Source organism: Amia ocellicauda, unplaced genomic scaffold (assembly GCF_036373705.1).
Source record: "Amia ocellicauda isolate fAmiCal2 unplaced genomic scaffold, fAmiCal2.hap1 HAP1_SCAFFOLD_29, whole genome shotgun sequence".
NCBI classification, from domain to species: Eukaryota; Metazoa; Chordata; class Actinopteri; order Amiiformes; family Amiidae; genus Amia; species Amia ocellicauda.
In genome coordinates, this window is record NW_027102854.1 from 1,441,139 (window position 1) to 1,463,069 (window position 21,931).

At 45.8% G+C, this 21,931-nt stretch overlaps 10 non-coding genes and 49 pseudogenes across 10 annotated transcripts; all 59 read right to left on the bottom strand.

The window, feature by feature from the left end:
* Nucleotides 1-207: 207 nt before the first annotated feature.
* LOC136728141 (uncharacterized) lies at nt 208-326 on the bottom strand (annotated as a pseudogene).
* A 214-nt stretch (nt 327-540) lies between these two features.
* Nucleotides 541-659, bottom strand: LOC136728120 (uncharacterized; annotated as a pseudogene).
* A 216-nt stretch (nt 660-875) lies between these two features.
* On the bottom strand, nt 876-994 carry LOC136727825 (uncharacterized; annotated as a pseudogene).
* A 551-nt stretch (nt 995-1,545) lies between these two features.
* Nucleotides 1,546-1,664, bottom strand: LOC136727777 (uncharacterized; annotated as a pseudogene).
* Nucleotides 1,665-1,884: 220 nt separating this feature from the next.
* Nucleotides 1,885-2,003, bottom strand: LOC136727959 (uncharacterized; annotated as a pseudogene).
* A 210-nt stretch (nt 2,004-2,213) lies between these two features.
* LOC136727763 (uncharacterized) lies at nt 2,214-2,332 on the bottom strand (annotated as a pseudogene).
* Nucleotides 2,333-2,548: 216 nt separating this feature from the next.
* LOC136728734 (uncharacterized) lies at nt 2,549-2,667 on the bottom strand (annotated as a pseudogene).
* A 220-nt stretch (nt 2,668-2,887) lies between these two features.
* Nucleotides 2,888-3,006, bottom strand: LOC136727900 (uncharacterized; annotated as a pseudogene).
* Nucleotides 3,007-3,226: 220 nt separating this feature from the next.
* On the bottom strand, nt 3,227-3,345 carry LOC136727884 (uncharacterized; annotated as a pseudogene).
* A 214-nt stretch (nt 3,346-3,559) lies between these two features.
* Nucleotides 3,560-3,678, bottom strand: LOC136728706 (uncharacterized; annotated as a pseudogene).
* A 219-nt stretch (nt 3,679-3,897) lies between these two features.
* Nucleotides 3,898-4,016, bottom strand: LOC136728601 (uncharacterized; annotated as a pseudogene).
* A 224-nt stretch (nt 4,017-4,240) lies between these two features.
* Nucleotides 4,241-4,359, bottom strand: LOC136728284 (5S ribosomal RNA). The gene has a single exon (XR_010808643.1). It is a non-coding gene; the product is annotated as a 5S ribosomal RNA (ribosomal RNA).
* A 219-nt stretch (nt 4,360-4,578) lies between these two features.
* On the bottom strand, nt 4,579-4,697 carry LOC136728723 (uncharacterized; annotated as a pseudogene).
* A 209-nt stretch (nt 4,698-4,906) lies between these two features.
* Nucleotides 4,907-5,025, bottom strand: LOC136728648 (uncharacterized; annotated as a pseudogene).
* A 218-nt stretch (nt 5,026-5,243) lies between these two features.
* On the bottom strand, nt 5,244-5,362 carry LOC136728144 (uncharacterized; annotated as a pseudogene).
* A 224-nt stretch (nt 5,363-5,586) lies between these two features.
* Nucleotides 5,587-5,705, bottom strand: LOC136728659 (uncharacterized; annotated as a pseudogene).
* Nucleotides 5,706-5,925: 220 nt separating this feature from the next.
* Nucleotides 5,926-6,044, bottom strand: LOC136728530 (5S ribosomal RNA). The gene has a single exon (XR_010808758.1). It is a non-coding gene; the product is annotated as a 5S ribosomal RNA (ribosomal RNA).
* A 224-nt stretch (nt 6,045-6,268) lies between these two features.
* LOC136728340 (5S ribosomal RNA) lies at nt 6,269-6,387 on the bottom strand. The gene has a single exon (XR_010808694.1). It is a non-coding gene; the product is annotated as a 5S ribosomal RNA (ribosomal RNA).
* Nucleotides 6,388-6,597: 210 nt separating this feature from the next.
* Nucleotides 6,598-6,716, bottom strand: LOC136728441 (uncharacterized; annotated as a pseudogene).
* A 208-nt stretch (nt 6,717-6,924) lies between these two features.
* LOC136727951 (uncharacterized) lies at nt 6,925-7,043 on the bottom strand (annotated as a pseudogene).
* A 215-nt stretch (nt 7,044-7,258) lies between these two features.
* LOC136728498 (uncharacterized) lies at nt 7,259-7,377 on the bottom strand (annotated as a pseudogene).
* Nucleotides 7,378-7,597: 220 nt separating this feature from the next.
* LOC136727946 (uncharacterized) lies at nt 7,598-7,716 on the bottom strand (annotated as a pseudogene).
* Nucleotides 7,717-7,926: 210 nt separating this feature from the next.
* LOC136727816 (uncharacterized) lies at nt 7,927-8,045 on the bottom strand (annotated as a pseudogene).
* Nucleotides 8,046-8,261: 216 nt separating this feature from the next.
* On the bottom strand, nt 8,262-8,380 carry LOC136728458 (5S ribosomal RNA). The gene has a single exon (XR_010808752.1). It is a non-coding gene; the product is annotated as a 5S ribosomal RNA (ribosomal RNA).
* A 220-nt stretch (nt 8,381-8,600) lies between these two features.
* Nucleotides 8,601-8,719, bottom strand: LOC136727981 (uncharacterized; annotated as a pseudogene).
* A 210-nt stretch (nt 8,720-8,929) lies between these two features.
* On the bottom strand, nt 8,930-9,048 carry LOC136727817 (uncharacterized; annotated as a pseudogene).
* A 216-nt stretch (nt 9,049-9,264) lies between these two features.
* Nucleotides 9,265-9,383, bottom strand: LOC136727853 (uncharacterized; annotated as a pseudogene).
* A 217-nt stretch (nt 9,384-9,600) lies between these two features.
* Nucleotides 9,601-9,719, bottom strand: LOC136728588 (uncharacterized; annotated as a pseudogene).
* A 219-nt stretch (nt 9,720-9,938) lies between these two features.
* LOC136727744 (uncharacterized) lies at nt 9,939-10,057 on the bottom strand (annotated as a pseudogene).
* A 216-nt stretch (nt 10,058-10,273) lies between these two features.
* Nucleotides 10,274-10,392, bottom strand: LOC136727828 (uncharacterized; annotated as a pseudogene).
* A 210-nt stretch (nt 10,393-10,602) lies between these two features.
* LOC136728326 (5S ribosomal RNA) lies at nt 10,603-10,721 on the bottom strand. Its single transcript, XR_010808681.1, has one exon. It is a non-coding gene; the product is annotated as a 5S ribosomal RNA (ribosomal RNA).
* A 216-nt stretch (nt 10,722-10,937) lies between these two features.
* LOC136728042 (uncharacterized) lies at nt 10,938-11,056 on the bottom strand (annotated as a pseudogene).
* Nucleotides 11,057-11,275: 219 nt separating this feature from the next.
* LOC136728438 (uncharacterized) lies at nt 11,276-11,394 on the bottom strand (annotated as a pseudogene).
* Nucleotides 11,395-11,613: 219 nt separating this feature from the next.
* On the bottom strand, nt 11,614-11,732 carry LOC136727971 (uncharacterized; annotated as a pseudogene).
* Nucleotides 11,733-11,942: 210 nt separating this feature from the next.
* LOC136728217 (5S ribosomal RNA) lies at nt 11,943-12,061 on the bottom strand. Its single transcript, XR_010808583.1, has one exon. It is a non-coding gene; the product is annotated as a 5S ribosomal RNA (ribosomal RNA).
* A 226-nt stretch (nt 12,062-12,287) lies between these two features.
* On the bottom strand, nt 12,288-12,406 carry LOC136728094 (uncharacterized; annotated as a pseudogene).
* Nucleotides 12,407-12,615: 209 nt separating this feature from the next.
* LOC136728637 (uncharacterized) lies at nt 12,616-12,734 on the bottom strand (annotated as a pseudogene).
* A 216-nt stretch (nt 12,735-12,950) lies between these two features.
* On the bottom strand, nt 12,951-13,068 carry LOC136728600 (uncharacterized; annotated as a pseudogene).
* Nucleotides 13,069-13,278: 210 nt separating this feature from the next.
* LOC136728229 (5S ribosomal RNA) lies at nt 13,279-13,397 on the bottom strand. Its single transcript, XR_010808594.1, has one exon. It is a non-coding gene; the product is annotated as a 5S ribosomal RNA (ribosomal RNA).
* A 224-nt stretch (nt 13,398-13,621) lies between these two features.
* LOC136727984 (uncharacterized) lies at nt 13,622-13,740 on the bottom strand (annotated as a pseudogene).
* A 221-nt stretch (nt 13,741-13,961) lies between these two features.
* LOC136728014 (uncharacterized) lies at nt 13,962-14,080 on the bottom strand (annotated as a pseudogene).
* Nucleotides 14,081-14,293: 213 nt separating this feature from the next.
* Nucleotides 14,294-14,412, bottom strand: LOC136728676 (uncharacterized; annotated as a pseudogene).
* Nucleotides 14,413-14,636: 224 nt separating this feature from the next.
* Nucleotides 14,637-14,755, bottom strand: LOC136727894 (uncharacterized; annotated as a pseudogene).
* Nucleotides 14,756-14,968: 213 nt separating this feature from the next.
* On the bottom strand, nt 14,969-15,087 carry LOC136728206 (uncharacterized; annotated as a pseudogene).
* Nucleotides 15,088-15,295: 208 nt separating this feature from the next.
* On the bottom strand, nt 15,296-15,414 carry LOC136728491 (uncharacterized; annotated as a pseudogene).
* Nucleotides 15,415-15,641: 227 nt separating this feature from the next.
* Nucleotides 15,642-15,760, bottom strand: LOC136727933 (uncharacterized; annotated as a pseudogene).
* Nucleotides 15,761-15,975: 215 nt separating this feature from the next.
* Nucleotides 15,976-16,094, bottom strand: LOC136728607 (uncharacterized; annotated as a pseudogene).
* A 215-nt stretch (nt 16,095-16,309) lies between these two features.
* Nucleotides 16,310-16,428, bottom strand: LOC136728683 (5S ribosomal RNA). Its single transcript, XR_010808772.1, has one exon. It is a non-coding gene; the product is annotated as a 5S ribosomal RNA (ribosomal RNA).
* A 209-nt stretch (nt 16,429-16,637) lies between these two features.
* Nucleotides 16,638-16,756, bottom strand: LOC136728618 (uncharacterized; annotated as a pseudogene).
* Nucleotides 16,757-16,966: 210 nt separating this feature from the next.
* Nucleotides 16,967-17,085, bottom strand: LOC136727979 (uncharacterized; annotated as a pseudogene).
* A 217-nt stretch (nt 17,086-17,302) lies between these two features.
* Nucleotides 17,303-17,421, bottom strand: LOC136728583 (uncharacterized; annotated as a pseudogene).
* A 211-nt stretch (nt 17,422-17,632) lies between these two features.
* LOC136727783 (5S ribosomal RNA) lies at nt 17,633-17,751 on the bottom strand. Its single transcript, XR_010808539.1, has one exon. It is a non-coding gene; the product is annotated as a 5S ribosomal RNA (ribosomal RNA).
* A 210-nt stretch (nt 17,752-17,961) lies between these two features.
* Nucleotides 17,962-18,080, bottom strand: LOC136728646 (uncharacterized; annotated as a pseudogene).
* Nucleotides 18,081-18,299: 219 nt separating this feature from the next.
* LOC136728098 (uncharacterized) lies at nt 18,300-18,418 on the bottom strand (annotated as a pseudogene).
* A 215-nt stretch (nt 18,419-18,633) lies between these two features.
* Nucleotides 18,634-18,752, bottom strand: LOC136728069 (uncharacterized; annotated as a pseudogene).
* Nucleotides 18,753-18,964: 212 nt separating this feature from the next.
* Nucleotides 18,965-19,083, bottom strand: LOC136728349 (5S ribosomal RNA). The gene has a single exon (XR_010808702.1). It is a non-coding gene; the product is annotated as a 5S ribosomal RNA (ribosomal RNA).
* Nucleotides 19,084-19,307: 224 nt separating this feature from the next.
* Nucleotides 19,308-19,426, bottom strand: LOC136727860 (uncharacterized; annotated as a pseudogene).
* Nucleotides 19,427-19,643: 217 nt separating this feature from the next.
* On the bottom strand, nt 19,644-19,762 carry LOC136727742 (uncharacterized; annotated as a pseudogene).
* Nucleotides 19,763-19,980: 218 nt separating this feature from the next.
* On the bottom strand, nt 19,981-20,099 carry LOC136728202 (uncharacterized; annotated as a pseudogene).
* Between the last annotated feature and the right edge of the window lie 1,832 nt (nt 20,100-21,931).

Consider the following 21,931-nt stretch of genomic DNA (forward strand, 5'->3'; position numbering starts at 1 on the left):
GCCTGGCTGCATGATGTCTCTTAATGGTTGGCGGGTATTGACGGAACTTCCAGCAAAAAAAAAAAAAAAGAAAAACGGAGGGAAAAATATCAGTGCAGCAAAGGATGTTGAAAGTAGCCAGGTACGTGTACAATACTTCAATTATATCTCCTCCAGACAGAAAGAGAGTATTAAGAGCTACAATAAAGTTACCCAGGAGACGTAAAAAGCTTGCAGAACCAGGTATTTCCAGGAGGTCCCACATTCAAGTAATGACCAGGCCCTGGCCCGTTTAGTTTCCAAGGTCTGACGAGATCGGGCGCGTTCAGGACGGTGTGGCCGCAAGCCAAGAGGCCTGGCTGCATGATGTCTCTAAATGGCTGGAGGGTATTGACAGAACTTCCAGCAAAAAAAAATGAATAAAGAAAAATGTAGGGAAAAATATCAGTGCAGCAAAGGGTGTTAAAAGTAGCCGGGTACGTGTACAATACTTCAATTATATCTCCTCCAGACAGAAAGAGAGTATAAAGAGCTACGATGAAGTTACCCAGGAGACGTAAAAGCTTGCAGCACCAGGTTTTTCTAGGAGGTCTCACATTCAAGTACTGACCAGGTCCTGCCCCGTTTAGCTTCCGAGATCTGATGAGTTCGGGCGCGTTCAGGACAATGTGTCCGCATGCCAAGAGGCCTGGCTGCATGATGTCTCTTAAAGGCTGGAGGGTATTGACGGAACTTCCAGCAAAATAAAAAAGAAAAAAGAAAAATGGAGGGAAAAATACCACTGCAGCAAAGGGTGTTGAAAGTAGTCGGGTACGTGTACAATTCTTCAATTATATCTCCTCCAGACAGAAAAAGAGAATGAAGAGCTATGATAAAGTTACCCAGGAGACGTAAAAAGCTTGCAGCACCAGGTATTTCCACGAGTTCTCACATTCAAGTACTGACCAGGCCCTGCCCCGTTTAGCTTCCGAGATCTGATGAGATCGGGCACATTCAGGACAATGTGTCCGCATGCCAAGAGGCCTGGCTGCATGATGTCTCTTAAAGGCTGGAGGATATTGACGGAACTTCCAGCTAAATAATGAAGAAAAAAGAAAAATGGAGGGAAAAATATCAGTGCAGCAAAGGGTGTTGAAAGTAACCGGGTACGTGTACAATACTTCAATTATATCTCCTCCAGACTGAAAGAGAGTATCAAGAGCTACGATAAAGTTACCCAGCAGACGTAAAAAGCTGGCAGCACCTGGTATTTCCAGGAGTTCTCCCATCCAAGTACTGACCAGGTCCTGCCCCGTTTCGTTTCCGAGATCTGACGAGATCAAGCGCGTTCAGGTCTGTGTGTCCGCAAGCCGAGATGCCTGGTTGCATGATGTCTCTTAAAGGCTGGCGGATATTGATGGAACTTCCAGAAAAAATAAAAAATAAAAATAAAAATGGAGGGAGAAATATCAGTGCAGCAAAGGCTGTTGAAAGTAGCCGGGTACGTGTACAATTCTTCAATAATATCTCCTCCAGACTGAAAGAGAGTATTAAGAGCTACGATGAAGTTACCCAGGAGACGTAAAAAGCTTGCAGCACCAGGTATTTCCAGGAGGTCACCCAACCAAGTACTGGCCAGACCCTGCCCCGTTTAGTTTCCGAGATATGATGAGATCAGGCGCGTTCAGGACGGTGTGGCCGCAAGCCAAGAGACCTGGCTGCATGATGTCTCTTAAAGGCTGGCAAGTATTGACGGAACTTCCAGCAAAAAAAAAAAAAAAAAAAAATAGAAAAAGGGAGGGAAAAATATCAGTGCAGCAAAGGGTGTTGAAAGTAGCCGGGTACATGTACAATTCTTCAATTATATCTCCTCCAGACAGATAGAGAGTATTAAGAGCTACGATAAAGTTACCCAGGAGACGTAAAAGCTTGCAGCACGAGGTATTTCAAGGAGGTCTCACATTCATGTACTGACCAGGTCCTGCCCCGTTTAGCTTCCGAGATCTGACGAGATCGGGCGCGTTCAGGATGGTGTGGCTGCAAGCCGAGATGCCTGGCTGCATGATGTCTCTTAAAGGCTGGCGGGTATTGACGGAACTGCCAGCAAAAAAAAAAAAGAAAAATAGAGGGAAATATACCAGTGCAGCAAAGGGTGTTGAAAGTAGCCGGGTACGTGTACAATTCTTCAATTATATCTCCTGGAGACAGAAAGAGAGTTTTAAGAGCTACGATGAAGTTACCCAGGAGACGTAAAAAGCTTGCAGCACCTGGTATTTCCAGGAGGTCACACTTCCAAGTACTGACCAGGCCCTGCCCCGTTTAACTTCCGAAATCTGATATGATCGGGCGCGTTCAGGACGGTGTGACTACAAGCCAAGAGGCCTGCCTGCATGATGTCTCTTAAAGGCTGGCGGATATTGACGGAACTTCCAGCAAAAAAATAAAATAAAAAGAAAAATGGATGGAAAAATATCAGTGCAGCAAAGGGTGTTGAAAGTAGCCGGGTACGTGTACAATTCTTCAATTATATCTCCTGGAGACAGAAAGAGAGTATTAAGAGCTACGATGAAGTTACCCAGGAGACGTAAAAAGCTTGCAGCACCTGGCATTTCCAGGAGGTCACCCATCCAAGTACTGACCAGGCCCTGCCCCTTTTACCTTCCGAGATATGATGAGATCAGGCGCGTTCAGGACGGTGTGGCCGCAAGCCAAGAGACCTGGCTGCATGATGTCTCTTAAAGGCTGGCAAGTATTGACGGAACTTCCAGCAAAAAAAAAAAAAAAAAAAAATAGAAAAAGGGAGGGAAAAATATCAGTGCAGCAAAGGGTGTTGAAAGTAGCCGGGTACATGTACAATTCTTCAATTATATCTCCTCCAGACAGAAAGAGAGTATTAAGAGCTACGATAAAGTTACCCAGGAGACGTAAAAGCTTGCAGCACTAGGTATTTCCAGGCGGTCTCACATTCATGTACTAACCAGGTCCTGCCCCGTTTAGCTTCCGAGATCTGACGAGATCGGGCGCGTTCAGTATGGTGTGGCCGCAAGCCGAGATGCCTGGCTGCATGATGTCTCTTAAAGGATGGCGGGTATTGACGGAATTTCCAGCAAAAATAAAAAATAAAAAAAATAGAAAAATGGAGGGAAAAATATCAGTGCAGCAAAGGGTGTTGGAAGTAGCCGGGTACGTGTACAATTCTTCAATTATATCTCCTCCAGACAGAAAGAGAGAATTAAGAGCTACGATAAAGTTACCCAGGAGACGTAAAACCTTGCAGCACCTGGTATTTCCAGGAGGTCTCCCATCCAAGTACTGACCAGGTCCTGCCCCGTTTAGTTTTCGAGACCTTACGAGATCGGGCGCGTTCAGGACGGTGTGGCCACAAGCCGAGAGGCCTGGCTGCATGATGTCTCTTAAAGGTTGGCGGGTATTGACGGAACTTCCAGCAAAAAAAAAAAAAAAAAGAAAAATGGATGGAAAAATATCAGTGCAGCAAAGGGTGTTGACAGTAGCCGGGTACGTGTACAATTCTTCAATTATATCTCCTCCAGACAGAAATAGAGTATTAAGAGCTACGATGAAGTTACCCAGGAGACGAAAAAGCTTGCAGCACCTGGTATTTCCAGGAGGTCACCCATCCAAGTACTGACGAGGCCCTGCACCGTTTAGCTTCCGAGATCTGATGAGATCGACCGCGTTCAGGACGGTGTGGCCGCAAGCCAAGCAGCCTGGCTGCATGATGTCTCTTAAAGGCTGGCGGGTATTGACGGAATTTCCAGCATAAAAAAAAAAAAAAAAACTAGAAAAATGGAGGGAAAAATATCAGTGCAGGAAAGGGTGTTGAAAGTAGCCGGGTACGTGTACAATTCTTCAATTATATCTCCTCCAGACTGAAAGAGAGTATTAAGAGCTACGATAAAGTTACCCAGGAGACGTAAAAGCTTGCAGCACCAGGTATTTCCAGGAGGTCTCACATTCAAGTACTGACCAGGTCCTGCCCCGTTTAGCTTCCGAGATCTGACGAGATCGGGCGCGTTCAGGATGGTGTGGCAGCAAGCCGAGATGCCTGGCTGCATGATGTCTCTTAAAGGCTGGCGGGTATTGACGGAATTTCCAGAAAAAAAAAAGAAAAAAAAAAAAAAAAGAAAAACGGAGGCAAAAATATCAGTGCAGCAAAGGGTGTTGAAAGTTGCCGGGTACGTGTACAATACTTCAATTATATCTCCTCCAGACAGAAAGAGTGTATTAAGAGCTACGATAAAGTTTCCCAGGAGAAGTAAAAAGCTAGCAGCACCTGGTATTTCCAGGAGGTCTCCCATCTAAGTACTGACCAGGCCCTGCCCCGTTTAGCTTCCGAGATCTGACGAGATCGGGCGCGTTCAGGACGGTGTGGCCGCAAACCTAGAGGCCTGGCTGCATGATGTCTCTAAAAGGCTGGCGGGTATTGACGGAACATCAAAGAAAAAAAAAAAAAAAAAAATAGAAAAATGGAGGGAAAAATATCAGTGCAGCAATGGGTGTTGAAAGTAGCCGGGTACGTGTACAATACTTCAATTATATCTCCTCCAGACAGAAAGAGAGTATTAAGAGCTACGATAAACTTACCCAGCAGACGTAAAAAGCTTGCAGCACCTGGTATTTCCAGGAGGTCTCCCATCCAAGTACTGACCAGGCCCTGCCCCACTCAGTTTCCGAGATCTTACGAGATCGGACGCGTTCAGGACGGTGTGGCCGCAAGCCGAGATGCCTGGCTGCATGATGTCTCTTAAAGGCTGGCGGGTATTGACGGAACTGCCAGCAAAAAAAAAAAATAGAAATGGAGGGAGAAATACCAGTGCAGCAAAGGGTGTTGAAAGTAGCCGGGTACGTGTACAATACTTGAATTATATCTCCTCCAGACAGAAAGAGAGTATTAAGAGCTACGATGAAGTTACCCAGGAGACGTAAAAGCTTGCAGCACCAGGTATTTCCAGGAGGTCTCACATTCAAGTACTGACCAGGTCCTGCCCCGTTTAGTTTCCGAGATCTGACGAGATCGGGCGCGTTCAGGATGGTGTGGCCGCAAGCCGAGACGCCTGGCTGCATGATGTCTCTTAAAGGCTGGCGGGTATTGACGGAACTTCCAGCAAAAATAAAAAAAGAAAAAAGAAAAACGGAGGGAAAAAAATCAGTGCCGCAAAGGGTGTTGAAAGTAGCCAGGTACGTGTACAATTCTTCAATTAAATCTCCTCCAGACAGAAAGAGAATATTAAAAGCTACGAAGAAGTTCCCCAGGTGACGAAAAAAGCTTGCAGCGCCTGGAATTTCCAGAAGGTCTCACATTCAAGTAATGACCAGGCCCTGCCCAGTTTAGCTTCCGAGAGCTGACGAGATGGGGCGCGTTCAGGACGGTGTGGCCGCAAGCCAAGACGCCTGGCTGCATGATGTCTCTTAAAGGTTGGCGGGTATTGACGGAACTTCCAGCAAAAAAAAATAAATAATAATAAAATTAAAAAAATTGATGGAAAAATATCAGTGCAGCAAAGGGTGTTGACAGTAGCTGGGTACGTGTACAATACTTCAATTATATCTCCTCCAGACAGAAAGAGAGTATTAAGAGCTACGATAAAGTTACCCAGGAGACGTAAAAGCTTGCAGCACCAGGTATTTCCAGGAGGTCTCACATTCAAGTACTGACCAGGTCTTGCCCCGTTTAGCTTCCGAGATCTGATGAGATCGGGCGCGTTCAGGACGGTGTGGCCGCAAACCTAGAGGCCTGGCTGCATGATGTCTCTAAAAGGCTGGCGGGTATTGACGGAACATCCAAGAAAAAAAAATAAAAAAAAAATAGAAAAATGGAGGGAAAAATATCAGTGCAGCAATGGGTGTTGAAAGTAGCCGGGTACGTGTAAAATACTTCAATTATATCTCCTCCAGACAGAAAGAGAGTATTAAGAGCTACGATAAACTTACCCAGCAGACGTAAAAAGCTTGCAGCACCTGGTATTTCCAGGAGGTCTCCCATCCAAGTACTGACCAGGTCCTGCCCCGTTTAGCTTCCGAGATCTGACGAGATCGGGCGCGTTCAGGATGGTGTGGCCGCAAGCCGAGACGCCTGGCTGCATGATGTCTCTTAATGGCTGGCGGGTATTGACAGAACTTCCAGCAAAAAAAAAAAAAAAAAAAAGAAAAAGAAAAATGGAGGGAAAAATATCAGTGCAGTAATGGGTTTTGAAAGTAGCCGGGTACGTGTACAATTCTTCAATTATATCTCCTCCAGACAGAAAGAGAGTATTAAGAGCTACGATGAAGTTACCCAGGAGACGTAAAAAGCTTGCAGCACCTGGCATTTCCAGGAGGTCACCCATCCAAGTACTGACCAGGCCCTGCCCCGCTTAAATTCCAAGATCTGATGAGATCGGGGGCGTTCAGGACGGTGTGGCTGCAAGCCAAGAGGCCGGGCTGCATGATGTCTCTTAATGGTTGGCGGGTATTGACGGAACTTCCAGCAAAAAAAAAAAAAAAAAAATGGATGGAAAAATATCAGTGCAGCAAAGGGTGTTGACAGTAGCTGGGTACGTGTACAATACTTCAATTATGTCTCCTCCAGACAGAAAGAGAGTATTAAGAGCTACGATGAAGTTACCCAGGAGACAAAAAAGCTTGCAGCACCAGGTATTTCCAGGAGGTCACCCATCCAAGTACTGACCAGGCCCTGCCCCTTTTACCTTCCGAGATCTTACGAGATCGGGCGCATTCAGGACGGTGTGGCCACAAGCCGAGCGGCCTGGCTGCATGATGTCTCTTAAAGGTTGGCGGATATTGACGAACTTCCAGCAAAAAAAAAAAAGAAAAATGGAGGGAAAAATATCAGTGCAGCAAAGGCTGTTGAAAGTAGCCGTGTACGTGTACAATACTTCAATTATATCTCCTCCAGACAGAAAGAGAGTACTAAGAGCTACGATAAAGTTACCCAGGAGACAAAAAAGCTTGCAGCACCAGGTATTTCCAGGAGGTCACCCATCCAAGTACTGACCAGGCCCTGCCCCTTTTACCTTCCAAGATCTGACGATATCGGGCGCGTTCAGGACGGTGTGGCCGAAAGCCAAGAGGCCCGGCTGCATGATGTCTCTTTAGGCTGGTGGGTATTGACGGAACTTCCAGCAAAAAAAAAAAAAAAAAAAAAAAATGGAGGGAGAAATATCAGTGCAGCAAAGGGTGTTGAAAGTAGCCTAGTACGTGTACAATTCTTCAATTATATCTCCTGGAGACAGAAAGAGAGTATTAAGAGCTACGATGAAGTTACCCAGGAGACGTAAAAGGCTTGCAGCACCTGGTATTTCTAGGAGGTCTCCCATCCAAGTACTGACCAGGCCCTGCCCCGTTTAGCTTCCGAGATATGATGAGATCAGGCGCGTTCAGGACGGTGTGGCCGCAAGCCAAGAGACCTGGCTGCATGATGTCTCTTAAAGGCTGGCAAGTATTGACGGAACTTCCAGCAAAAAAAAAAAAAAAAAAAAATAGAAAAAGGGAGGGAAAAATATCAGTGCAGCAAAGGGTGTTGAAAGTAGCCGGGTACATGTACAATTCTTCAATTATATCTCCTCCAGACAGATAGAGTGTATTAAGAGCTACGATAAAGTTACCCAGGAGACGTAAAAGCTTGCAGCACGAGGTATTTCAAGGAGGTCTCACATTCATGTACTGACCAGGTCCTGCCCCGTTTAGCTTCCGAGATCTGACGAGATCGGGCGCGTTCAGGATGGTGTGGCCGCAAGCCGAGATGCCTGGCTGCATGATGTCTCTTAAAGGCTGGCGGGTATTGACGGAACTGCCAGCAAAAAAAAAAAAGAAAAATAGAGGGAAATATACCAGTGCAGCAAAGGGTGTTGAAAGTAGCCGGGTACGTGTACAATTCTTCAATTATATCTCCTGGAGACAGAAAGAGAGTTTTAAGAGCTACGATGAAGTTACCCAGGAGACGTAAAAAGCTTGCAGCACCTGGTATTTCCAGGAGGTCACACTTCCAAGTACTGACCAGGCCCTGCCCCGTTTAGCTTCCGAAATCTGATATGATCGGGCGCGTTCAGGACGGTGTGACTACAAGCCAAGAGGCCTGCCTGCATGATGTCTCTTAAAGGCTGGCGGATATTGACGGAACTTCCAGCAAAAAAATAAAATAAAAAGAAAAATGGAGGGAAAAATATCAGTGCAGCAATGGGTGTTGAAAGTAGCCTAGTACGTGTACAATTCTTCAATTATATCTCCTGGAGACAGAAAGAGAGTATTAAGAGCTACGATGAAGTTACCCAGGAGACGTAAAAGGCTTGCAGCACCTGGTATTTCTAGGAGGTCTCCCATCCAAGTACTGACCAGGCCCTGCCCCGTTTAGCTTCCGAGATCTGACGAGATCGGGCGCATTCAGGACGGTGTGGCCGCAAGCCGAGAGGTTTGGCTGCATGATGTCTCTTAAAGGTTGGCGGGTATTGACGGAACTTCCAGCAAAAAAAAAAAAAAAAAAAAATAGAAAAAGGGAGGGAAAAATATCAGTGCAGCAAAGGGTGTTGAAAGTAGCCGGGTACATGTACAATTCTTCAATTATATCTCCTCCAGACAGATAGAGTGTATTAAGAGCTACGATAAAGTTACCCAGGAGACGTAAAAGCTTGCAGCACGAGGTATTTCAAGGAGGTCTCACATTCATGTACTGGCCAGGTCCTGCCCCGTTTAGCTTCCGAGATCTGACGAGATCGGGCGCGTTCAGGATGGTGTGGCCGCAAGCCGAGATGCCTGGCTGCATGATGTCTCTTAAAGGCTGGCGGGTATTGACGGAACTGCCAGCAAAAAAAAAAAAGAAAAATAGAGGGAAATATACCAGTGCAGCAAAGGGTGTTGAAAGTAGCCGGGTACGTGTACAATTCTTCAATTATATCTCCTGGAGACAGAAAGAGAGTTTTAAGAGCTACGATGAAGTTACCCAGGAGACGTAAAAAGCTTGCAGCACCTGGTATTTCCAGGAGGTCACACTTCCAAGTACTGACCAGGCCCTGCCCCGTTTAGCTTCCGAAATCTGATATGATCGGGCGCGTTCAGGACGGTGTGACTACAAGCCAAGAGGCCTGCCTGCATGATGTCTCTTAAAGGCTGGCGGATATTGACGGAACTTCCAGCAAAAAAATAAAATAAAAAAAAAAAAAGAAGGGAAAAATATCAGTGCAGCAAAGGGTGTTGAAAGTAGCCTAGTACGTGTACAATTCTTCAATTATATCTCCTGGAGACAGAAAGAGAGTATTAAGAGCTACGATGAAGTTACCCAGGAGACAAAAAAGCTTGCAGCACCAGGTATTTCCAGGAGGTCACCCATCCAAGTACTAACCAGGCCCTGCCCCTTTTACCTTCCGAGATCTGATGATATCAGGCGCGATCAGGACGGTGTGGCCGAAAGCCAAGAGGCCCGGCTGCATGATGTCTCTTTAGGCTGGTGGGTATTGACGGAACTTCCAGCAAAAAAAAAAAAAAAAAAAAGAAAAATGGAGGGAGAAATATCAGTGCAGCAAAGGCTGTTGAAAGTAGCCGGGTACGTGTACAATTCTTCAATAATATCTCCTCCAGACTGAAAGAGAGTATTAAGAGCTACGATGAAGTTACCCAGGAGACGTAAAAAGCTTGCAGCACCTGGTATTTCCAGGAGGTCACCCATCCAAGTACTGACCAGGCCCTGCCCCTTTTACCTTCCGAGATATGATGAGATCAGGTGCGTTCAGGACGGTGTGGCCGCAAGCCAAGAGGCCTGGCTGCATGATGTCTCTTAAAGGATGGCGGGTATTGACGGAATTTCCAGCAAAAAAAAAAAAAAAAAAAATAGAAAAATGGAGGGAAAAATATCAGTGCAGCAAAGGGTGTTGGAAGTAGCCGGGTACGTGTACAATTCTTCAAATATATCTCCTGCAGACAGAAAGAGAGAATTAAGAGCTACGATAAAGTTACCCAGGAGACGTAAAACCTTGCAGCACCTGGTATTTCCAGGAGGTCTCCCATCCAAGTACTGACCAGGTCCTGCCCCGTTTAGTTTTCGAGATCTTACGAGATCGGGCGCGTTCAGGACGGTGTGGCCACAAGCCGAGAGGCCTGGCTGCATGATGTCTCTTAAAGGTTGGCGGGTATTGACGGAACTTCCAGCAAAAAAAAAAAAAAAATAGAAAAATGGAGGGAAAAATATCAGTGCAGGAAAGGGTGTTGAAAGTAGCCGGGTACGTGTACAATTCTTCAATTATATCTCCTGGAGACAGAAAGAGAGTATTAAGAGCTACGATGAAGTTACCCAGGAGACGTAAAAAGCTTGCAGCACCTGGCATTTCCTGGAGGTCACCCATCCAAGTACAGACCAGGTCCTGCCCCGTTTAGTTTTCGAGATCTTACGAGATCGGGGGCGTTCAGGACGGTGTGGCTGCAAGCCAAGAGGCCGGGCTGCATGATGTCTCTTAATGATTGGCGGGTTTTGACGGAACATCCAGCAAAAAAAAAAAAGAGAAATGGAGGGAGAAATACCAGTGCAGCAAAGGGTGTTGAAAGTAGCCGGGTACGTGTACAATTCTTCAATTATATCTCCTGGAGACAGAAAGAGAGTATTAAGAGCTACGATGAAGTTACCCAGGAGACGTAAAAAGCTTGCAGCACCTGGTATTTCTAGGAGGTCTACCATCCAAGTACTGACCAGGCCCTGCCCCGTTTAGCTTCCGAGATCTGACGAGATCGGGCGCATTCAGGACGGTGTGGCCACAAGCCGAAAGGCCTGGCTGCATGATGTCTCTTAAAGGTTGGCGGGTATTGACGGAACTTCCAGCAAAAAAAAAAAAAAAAAAAGAAAAATGGATGGAAAAATATCAGTGCAGCAAAGGGTGTTGACAGTAGCTGGATACGTGTACAATACTTCAATTATATCTCCTCCAGACAGAGAGAGAGTATTAAGAGCTACGATAAAGTTACCCAGGAGACGTAAAAGCTTGCAGCACTAGGTATTTCCAGGAGGTCTCACTTTCATGTACTGACCAGGTCCTGCCGCGTTTAGCTTCCGAGATCTGACGAGATCGGGCGCGTTCAGGATGGTGTGGCCGCAAGCCGAGATGCCTGGCTGCATGATGTCTCTTAAAGGCTGGCGGGTATAGACGGAACTGCCAGCAAAAAAAAAAGAAAAAAAATAGAAAAATGGAGGGAAAAATATCAGTGCAGGAAAGGGTGTTGAAAGTAGCCGGGTACGTGTACAATTCTTCAATTATATCTCCTGGAGACAGAAAGAGAGTATTAAGAGCTACGATGAAGTTACCCAGGAGACGTAAAAAGCTTGCAGCACCTGGTATTTCTAGGAAGTCTCCCATCCAAGTACTGACCAGGCCCTACCCCGTTTAGCTTCCAAGATCTGACGAGATCGGGCGCATTCAGGACGGTGTGGCCACAAGCCGAAAGGCCTGGCTGCATGATGTCTCTTAAAGGTTGGCGGGTATTGACGGAACTTCCAGCAAAAAAAAAAAAAAAAAAAATAGAAAAATGGAGGAAAAAATATCAGTGCAGGAAAGGGTGTTGAAAGTAGCCGGGTACGTGTACAATACTTCAATTATATCTCCTCCAGACAGATAGAGAGTATTAAGAGCTACGATAAAGTTACCCAGGAGACGTAAAAGCTTGCAGCACCAGGTATTTCCAGGAGGTCTCACATTCATGTACCGACCAGGTCCTGCCCCGTTTAGCTTCCAAGATCTGACGAGATCGGGCGAGTTCAGGATGGTGTGGCCGCAAGCCGAGATGCCTGGCTGCATGATGTCTCTTAAAGGCTGGCGGGTATTGACGGAACTGCCAGCGAAAAAAAAAAAGAAAAATAGAGGGAAAAATTCCAGTGCAGCAAAGGGTGTTGAAAGTAGCCGGGTACGTGTACAATTCTTCAATTATATCTCCTGGAGACAGAAAGAGAGTATTAAGAGCTACGAAGAAGTTACCCAGGAGACGTAAAAAGCTTGCAGCACCTGGTATTTCTAGGAGGTCTCCCATCCAAGTACTGACCAGGCCCTGCCCCGTTTAGCTTCCGAGATCTGACGAGATCGGGCGCATTCAGGACGGTGTGGCCACAAGCCGAAAGGCCTGGCTGCATGATGTCTCTTAAAGGTTGGCGGGTATTGACGGAACTTCCAGCAAAAAAATAAAAAGAAAAAAAGAAAAAAGAAAAATGGATGGAAAAATATCAGTGCAGCAAAGGGTGTTGAAAGTAGCCGGGTACATGTACAATTCTTCAATTATATCTCCTCCAGACTGAATGAGAGTATTAAGAGCTACGCTGAAGTTACCCAGGAGATGTAAAAAGCTTTCAGCACCTGGTATTTCCAGGAGGTCACCCATCCAATTACTGACCAGGCCCTGCACAGTTTTTCTTCCGAGATCTGACGAGATCTTGCGTCTTCAGGACGGTGTGGCCGCAAGCCGAGATGCCTGGCTGCATGATGTCTCTTAAAGGTTGGCGGGTATTGACGGAACTTCCAGCAAAAAAAAAAAAGAAAAATAGAGGGAAATATACCAGTGCAGCAAAGGGTGTTGAAAGTAGCCGGGTACGTGTACAATTCTTCAATTATATCTCCTGGAGACAGAAAGAGAGTATTAAGAGCTACGATAAAGTTACCCAGGAGACGTAAATGCTTGCAGCACCAGGTATTTCCAGGTGGTCTCCCATCCAAGTACTGACCAGGTCCTGCCCCGTTTAGCTTCCGAGATCTGACGAGATCTTGCGTCTTCAGGACGGTGTGGCCGCAAGCCGAGATGCCTGGCTGCATGATGTCTCTTAAAGGTTGGCGGGTATTGACGGAACTTCCAGCAAAAAAAAAAAGAAAAAAGAGAAATGGAGGGAAAAATATCAGTGCAGCAAAGGGTTTTGAAAGTAGCCGGGTACGTGTACAATTCTTCAATAATATCTCCTACAGACTTAAAGAGAGTATTAAGAGCTATGATGAAGTTACCCAGGAGACGTAAAAAGCTTGCAGCACCTGGTATTTCTAGGAGGTCTCCCATCCAAGTACTGACCAGGCCCTGCCCCGTTAGCTTCCGAGATCTGACGAGATCGGGCGCGTTCAGGATGGTGTGTCCGCAAGCCGAGATGCCTGGCTGCATGACGTCTCTTAAAGGCTGGCGGGTATTGACGGAACTGCCAGCAAAAAAAAAAAAGAAAAATAGAGGGAAATATACCAGTGCAGCAAAGGGTGTTGAAAGTAGCCGGGTACGTGTACAATTCTTCAATTATATCTCCTGGAGACAGAAAGAGAGTATTAAGAGCTACGATGAAGTTACCCAGGAGACGTAAAAAGCTTGCAGCACCTGGTATTTCTAGGAGGTCTCCCATCCAAGTACTGACCAGGCCCTGCCCCGTTTAGCTTCCGAGATCTGACGAGATCGGGCGCATTCAGGACGGTGTGGCCACAAGCCGAAAGGCCTGGCTGCATGATGTCTCTTAAAGGTTGGCGGATATTGACGGAACTTCCAGCAAAAAAAAAAAAGAAAAAAAGAAAAAAGAAAAATGGATGGAAAAATATCAGTGCAGCAAAGGGTGTTGACAGTAGCTGGATACGTGTACAATACTTCAATTATATCTCCTCCAGACAGAGAGAGAGTATTAAGAGCTACGATAAAGTTACCCAGGAGACGTAAAAGCTTGCAGCACTAGGTACTTCCAGGAGGTCTCACTTTCATGTACTGACCAGGCCCTGCCCCGTTTAGCTTCCGAGATCTGACGAGATCGGGCGTGTTCAGGACGGTGTGGCCACAAGCCGAGATGCCTGGCTGCATGATGTCTCTTAAAGGCTGGCGGGTATTGACAGAACTTCCAGCAAAAAATAAAAAATAAATAAATAGAAAAATGGAGGGAAAAATATCAGTGCAGGACAGGGTGTTGAAAGTAGCCGGGTACATGTACAATTCTTCAATTATATCTCCTCCAGACTGAATGAGAGTATTAAGAGCTACGCTGAAGTTACCCAGGAGATGTAAAAAGCTTTCAGCACCTGGTATTTCCAGGAGGTCACCCATCCAATTACTGACCAGGCCCTGCCCAGTTTTTCTTCCGAGATCTGACGAGATCTTGCGTCTTCAGGACGGTGTGGCCACAAGCCGAAAGGCCTGGCTGCATGATGTCTCTTAAAGGTTGGTGGGTATTGACGGAACTTCCAGCAAAAAAAAAAAAAAAAGAAAAATGGATGGAAAAATATCAGTGCAGCAAAGGGTGTTGACAGTAGCTGGGTACGTGTACAATTCTTCAATTATATCTCCTCCAGACAGAAAGAGAGAATTAAGAGCTAGGATAAAGTTACCCAGGAGACGTAAAAGCTTTCAGCACCAGGTATTTCCAGGAGGTCTCCCATCCAAGTACTGACCAGGTCCTGCCTTGTTTAGCTTCCGAGATCTTACGAGATCGGGCACGTTCAGGACGGTGTGGCCGCAAGCCGAGAGGCCTGGCTGCATGATGTCTCTTAAAGGTTGGCGGGTATTGACGGAACTTCCAGCAAAAAAAAGATATATAAAAAGAAAAAAGAAAAATGGATGGAAAAATATCAGTGCAGCAAAGGGTGTTGACAGTAGCTGGATACGTGTACAATACTTCAATTATATCTCCTCCAGACAGAGAGAGAGTATTAAGAGCTACGATAAAGTTACCCAGGAGACGTAAAAGCTTGCAGCACTAGGTATTTCCAGGAGGTCTCACATTCATGTACTGACCAGGTCCTGCCCCGTTTAGCTTCCGAGATCTGACGAGATCGGGCGCGTTCCGGATGGTGTGGCCGCAAGCCGAGATGCCTGGCTGCATGATGTCGCTTAAAGGTTGGCGGGTATTGACGGAACTTCCAGCAAAAAAAAAAAAAAAAGAAAAATGGATGGAAAAATATCAGTGCAGCAAAGGGTGTTGACAGTAGCTGGGTACGTGTACAATACTTCAATTATATCTCCTCCAGACAGATAGAGAGTATTAAGAGCTACGATAAAGTTACCGAGGAGACGTAAAAGCTAGCAGCACCAGGTATTTCCAGGAGGTCTCACATTCATGTACTGACCAGGTCCTGCCCCGTTTAGCTTCTGAGGTCTGACAGCATCGGGCGCGTTCAGGATGGTGTGGCCGCAAGCCGAGATGCCTGGCTGCATGATGTCTCTTAAAGGCTGGCGGGTATTGACGGAACTGCCAGCAAAAAAAAAAGAAAAATAGAGGGAAATATACCAGTGCAGCAAAGGGTGTTGAAAGTAGCCGGGTACGTGTACAATTCTTCAATTATATCTCCTGGAGACAGAAAGAGAGTATTAAGAGCTACGATGAAGTTACCCAGGAGACGTAAAAAGCTTGCAGCACCTGGTATTTCTAGGAGGTCTCCCATCCATGTACTGACCAGGCCCTGCCCCGTTTAGCTTCCGAGATCTGACGAGATCGGGCGCATTCAGGACAGTGTGGCCACAAGCCGAAAGGCCTGGCTGTATGATGTCTCTTAAAGGTTGGCGGGTATTGACGGAACTTCCAGCAAAAAAAAAAAAAAAAAAAAAAAAAAAAAAGAAAAATGGATGGAAAAATATCAGTGCAGCAAAGGCTGTTGAAAGTAGCCGGGTACGTGTACAATTCCTCAATTATAACACCTCCAGACAGAAAGAGAGTATTAAGAGCTATGATGAAGTTACCCAGGAGACGAAAAAGCTTGCAGCACCAGGTATTTCCAGGAGGTCTCCCATTCAAGTACTGACCAGGCCCTGGCCCGTTTAGCTTCCGAGATCTGACGAAATCAGGCGCATTCAGGACAATGTGTCCGCAAGTCAAGAGGCATGGCTGCATAATGTCTTTTAAAGGCTGGACGGTATTGACGGAACTTCCAGCAAAAAAAAAAGAAAAAAGAAAAATGAAGGGAAAAATATCAGTGCAGCAAAGGGTGTTGAAAGTAGCCGGCTACGTGTACAATTCTTCAATTACATCTCTTCCAGACAGAAAGAGAGTATTAAGAGCTACGATGAAGTTACCCAGGAGACGTAAAAGGCTTGCAGCACCTGGTATTTCTAGGAGGTCTCCCATCCAAGTACTGACCAGGCCCTGCCCCGTTCAGCTTCCGAGGTCTGACGAGATTGGGGGTGTTCAGGGCGGTGTGGCCGCAAGCCGAGAGGCCTGGCTGCATGATGTGTCTTAATGGTTGGCAGGTATTGACGGAACTTCCAGCAAAAAAAAAAAAAAAAAGAAAAATGGAGGGAAAAATATCAGTGCAGCAATGGGTGTTGAAAGTAGCCGGGTACGTGTACAATACTTCAATTAAATCTCCTCCAGACAGAAAGAGAGTATTAAGAGCTACGATAAACTTACCCAGCAGATGTAAAAAGCTTGCAGCACCTGGTATTTCCAGGAGGTCTCCCATCCAAGTACTGACCAGGCCCTGCCCCGTTTAGCTTCCGAGATCTGACGAGATCGGGCGCGTTCAGGATGGTGTGGCCGCAAGCCAAGACGCCTGGCTGCATGATGTCTCTTAAAGGCTGGCGGGTATTGACGGAACTGCCAGCAAAAAAAAAAAAAAAAATAGAGGGAAAAATACCAGTGCAGCAAAGGCTGATGAAAGTAGCCGGGTACGTGTACAATTCCTCAATTATAACACCTCCAGACAGATAGAGAGTATTAAGAGCTACGATGAAGTTTCCCAGGAGACGTAAAAAGCTTGCAGCACCAGGTATTTCCTGGAGGTCTCCCATCCAAGTACTGACGAGGCCCTGCCCCGTTTAAATTCCGAGATCTGACGAGATCGGGCGCGTTCAGGACGGTGTGGCTGCAAGCCAAGAGGCCGGGCTGCATGATGTCTCTTAAAGGTTGGCGGGTTTTGACGGAACATCCAGCAAAAAAAAAAAAGAAAAATGGAGGGAAAAATATCAGTGCAGCAAAGGCTGTTGAAAGTAGCCATGTACGTGTACAATACTTCAATTATATCTCCTCCAGACAGAAAGAGAGTACTAAGAGCTGCGATGAAGATACCCAGGAGACGTAAAAAGCTTGCAGCACCTGGTATTTCCAGGAGGTCTCCCATCTAAGTACTGACCAGGCCCTGCCCCGTTTAGCTTCAGAGATCTGACGATATCGTGCGCGTTCAGGACGGTGTGGCCGAAAGCCAAGAGGGCCGGCTGCATGATGTCTCTGTAGGCTGGTGGGTATTGACGGAACTTCCAGCAAAAAAAAAAAAAAAAAAAAGAAAAATGGAGGGAATAATATCAGTGCAGCAAAGGCTGTTGAAAGTAGCCGGGTACGTGTACAATTCTTCAATAATATCTCCTCCAGACTGAAAGAGAGTATTAAGAGCTGCGATGAAGTTACCCAGGAGACGTTAAAAGCTTGCAGCACCTGGTATTTCCAGGAGGTCACCCATCCAAGTACTGACCAGACCCTGCCCCGTTTAGCTTCCGAGATATGATGAGATCAGGCGCGTTCAGGACGGTGTGGCCACAAGCCAAGAGACCTGGCTGCATGATGTCTCTTAAAGGCTGGCAAGTATTGACGGAACTTCCAGCAAAAAAAAAAATAGAAAAAGGGAGGGAAAAATATCAGTGCAGCAAAGGGTGTTGAAAGTAGCCGGGTACATGTACAATTCTTCAATTATATCTCCTTTAGACAGAAAGAGAGTATTAAGAGCTACGATGAAGTTACCCAGGAGACGTAAAAAGCTTGCAGCACCTGGTATTTCTAGGAGGTCTCCCATCCAAGTACTGACCAGGCCCTGCCCCGTTTAGCTTCCGAGATCTGACGAGATCGGGCGCGTTCAGGATGGTGTGGCCGCAAGCCGAGATGCCTGGCTGCATGATGTCTCTTAAAGGCTGGCGGGTATTGACGGAACAGCCAGCAAAAAAAAAAAAGAAAAATAGAGGGAAAAATACCAGTGCAGCAAAGGGTGTTGAAAGTAGCCGGGTACGTGTACAATTCTTCAATTATATCTTCTCCAGACAGAAAGAGAGTATTAAGAGCTACGGTGAAGTTCCCCAGGAGACGTAAAAAGCTTGCAGCACCTGGTATTTCCAGGAGGTCTCACATTTAAGTACTGACCAGGTCCTACCCCGTTTAGCTTCCGAGATCTGACAAGATCGGGCGCGTTCAGGACGGTGTGGCCGCAAGCCGAGATGTCTGGCTGCATGATGTCTCTTAAAGGCTAGCGGGTATTGACGGAATTTCCACCAAAAAAAAAAAAAAAAAAAAAGAAAAATGGAGGGAAATATACCAGTGCAGCAAAGGGTGTTGATAGTAGCCGGGTACGTGTACAATTCTTCAATTATATCTCCTGGAGACAGAAAGAGAGTTTTAAGAGCTACGATGAAGTTACCCAGGAGACGTAAAAAGCTTGCAGCACCTGGTATTTCCAGGAGGTCACCCATCCAATTACTGACCAGGCCCTGCCCAGTTTTTATTCCGAGATCTGACGAGATCTTGCGTCTTCAGGACGGTGTGGCCTCAAGCCAAGAGGCCTGGCTGCATGATGTCTCTTAAAGGCTGGAGGGTATTGATGGAACTTCCAGCAAAAAACAAAAGAAAAAAGAAAAATGGAGGGAAAAATATCAGTGCAGCAAAGCGTGTTGAAGGTAGCCGGGTACGTGTACAATCCTTCAATTATATCTCCTCCAGACAGATAGAGAGTATTAAGAGCTACGATAAAGTTACCCAGGAGACGTAAAAGCTTGCAGCACCAGGTATTTCCAGGAGGTCTCACATTCAAGTACTGACCAGGTCCTGCCCCGTTTAGCTTCCGAGATCTGACGAGATCGGGCGCGTTCAGGACTTTGTGTCCGCAAGCCGAGAGGCCTGGCTGCATGATGTCTCTTAAAGGTTGGCGGGTATTGACGGAACTTCCAGCAAAAAAAAAAAAAAGAAAAATGGATGGAAAAATATCAGTGCAGCAAAGGGTGTTGAAAGTAGCCGGGTACATGTACAATTCTTCAATTATATCTCCTGCAGACTGAAAGAGAGTATTAAGAGCTACGATGAAGTTACCCAGGAGACGTAAAAAGCTTGCAGCACCTGGTATTTCTAGGAGGTCTCCCATCAAAGTACTGACCAGGCCCTGCCCCGTTTAGCTTCCGAGATCAGACGAGATCGGGCGCATTCAGGACAGTGTGGCCACAAGCCGAGAAGCCTGGCTGCATGATGTCTCTTAAAGGTTGGCGGGTATTGACGGTAATTCCAGCAAAAAAAAAAAAAAAAAAAAAAAAAAAGAAAAATGGATGGAATAATATCAGTGCAGCAAAGGGTGTTGACAGTAGCTGGGTACGTGTACAATACTTCAATTATATCTCCTCCAGACAGAAAGAGAGTATTAAGAGCTACGATGAAGTTACCCAGGAGACGAAAAAGCTAGCAGCACCTGGTATTTCCAGGAGGTCACCCATCCAAGTACTGACCAGGACCTGCCCCGTTTTGCTTTCGAGATCTGACGAGATCGGGCGCGTTCAGGCCGGTGTGGCCTCAAGCCAAGAGGCCTGGCTACATGATGTCTCTTAAAGGCTGGAGGGTATTGACGGAACTTCCAGCAAAATAAAAAAAAAAAGAAAAAAAAATGGAGGGAAAAATATCAGTGCAGCAAAGGGTGTTGAAAGTAGCCGGGTATGTGTACAATTCTTCAATTATATCTCCTCCAGACAGAAAGAGAGTATTTAGAGCTATGATAAAGTTACCCAGGAGACGAAATAACTTGCAGCACCTGATATCTCCAGGAGGTCACCCATCCAAGTACTGACCAGGACCTGCCCCGTTTTGCTTTCGAGATCTGACGAGATCGGGCGCGTTCAGGACGGTGTGGCTGCAAGCCAAAAAGCCTGGCTGCATGATGTCTCTTAAAGGCTGGTGGGTATTGACGGAACTTCCAGCAAAAAAAAAAAAAAAAAGAAAAAAAAATGGAGGGAACAATATCAGTGCAGCAAAGGGTGTTGAAAGTAGCCGGGTATGTGTACAATTCTTCAATTATATCTCCTCCAGACAGAAAGAGAGTATTTAGAGCTACGATAAAGTTACCCAGGAGACGAAATAACTTGCAGCACCTGATATCTCCAGGAGGTCACCCATCCAAGTACTGACGAACCCTTGCCCCGTTTAGCTTCCGAGATCTGATGAGATTGGGCGCGTTCAGGACTGTGTGGCCGCAAGCCAAGAGGCCTGGCTGCATGATGTCTCTTAAAGGCTGACGGGTATTGACGGAACTTCCAGCAAAAAAAAAATGGATAAAGAAAAATGGAGGGAAAAATATCAGTGCAGCAATGGGTGTTGAAAGTAGCCGGGTACGTGTACAATACTTCAATTATATCTCCTCCAGACAGAAAGAGAGTATTAAGAGCTACGATGAACTCACCTAAAGGATTATTAGGAACACCATACTAATACTGTGTTTGACCCCCTTTCGCCTTTAGAACTGCTTTAATTCTACGTGGCATTGATTCAACAAGGTGCTGAATGCATTCTTTAGAAATGTTGGCCCATATTGATAGGATAGCATCTTGCAGTTGATGGAGATTTGTGTGATGCACATCCAGGGCACGAAGCTCCCGTTCCACCACATCCCAAAGATGCTCTATTGGGTTGAGATCTGGTGACTGTGGGGGCCAGTTTAGTACAGTGAACTCATTGTCATGTTCAAGAAACCAATTTGAAATGATTCGATCTTTGTGACATGGTGCATTATCCTGCTGGAAGTAGCCATCAGAGGATGGGTACATGGTGGTCAAAAAGGGATGGACATGGTCAGAAACAATGCTCAGGTAGGCCGTAGCATTTAAACGATGCCCAATTGGCACTAAGGGGCCTAAAGTGTGCCAAGAAGACATCCCCCACACCATTACACCACCACCACCAGCCTGCACAGTGGTAACAAGACATGATGGATCCATGTTCTCATTCTGTTTACGCCAAATTCTGACTCTACCATCTGAATGTCTCACCTCTTTTTCCTATTTGTAGTGGAGATGAGTGGTACCCGGTGGGGTCTTCTGCTGTTGTAGCCCATCCGCCTCAAGGTTTTACGTGTTGTGGCTTCACAAATGCTTTGCTGCATACCTCGTTTGTAACGAGTGGTTATTTCAGTCAAAGTTGCTCTTCTATCAGCTTGAATCAGTCGGCCCATTCTCCTCTGACCTCTAGCATCAACAAGGCATTTTCGCCCACAGGACTGCCGCATACTGGATGTTTTTCCCTTTTCACACCATTCTTTGTAAACCCTAGAAATGGTTGTGCGTGAAAATCCCAGTAACTGAGCAGATTGTGAAATACTCAGACCGGCCCGTCTGGCACCAACAACCATGCCACGCTCAAAATTGCTTAAATCACCTTTCATTCCCATTCAGACATTCAGTTTGGAGTTCAGGAGATTGTCTTGACCAGGACCACACCCCTAAATGCATTGAAGCAACTGCCATGTGATTGGTTGATTAGATAATTGCATTAATGAGAAATTGAACAGGTGTTCCTAATAATCCTTTAGGTGAGTGTATATGTATGTATGTGTATGTATGTCCAATTGCTTTGACAATACAAATGAAATGAATTGAGAGAGAGAGAGAGAGAAAGAGAGAGAGAGAGGAATATGAGCTCCTAAAAAACATTTGTTTTTATACATAAGCGGATTTAATTTGTGATTTACAAATGAATATATAGCACTATAAACATACACAGAAGACATGGAATAGAAATTCAGAAGATAAAGTATTCAAAAAATAATAATTTTAAGAGAAACACAAAAAGAAGAAAGCAGAGAGACAGTTCAGGAAGAAAAGTCAGAAAAGAAAAGCTGAAGACAAGAATTGGAGGTAAGAGACAAATAATTAAACAAAAAAATATGTATTAATAAAATAAATAAGCATTCTCAGTAGTTGACTCAGCCAATGAAAATGCAGAGCTCCGATTTGAATAGAGTGACAGTAGGAGAGAGCCCAACTGCCACTGAGACTGATACAAATCTATCGAACAGCAGTCTGACTGCAGAGCTGC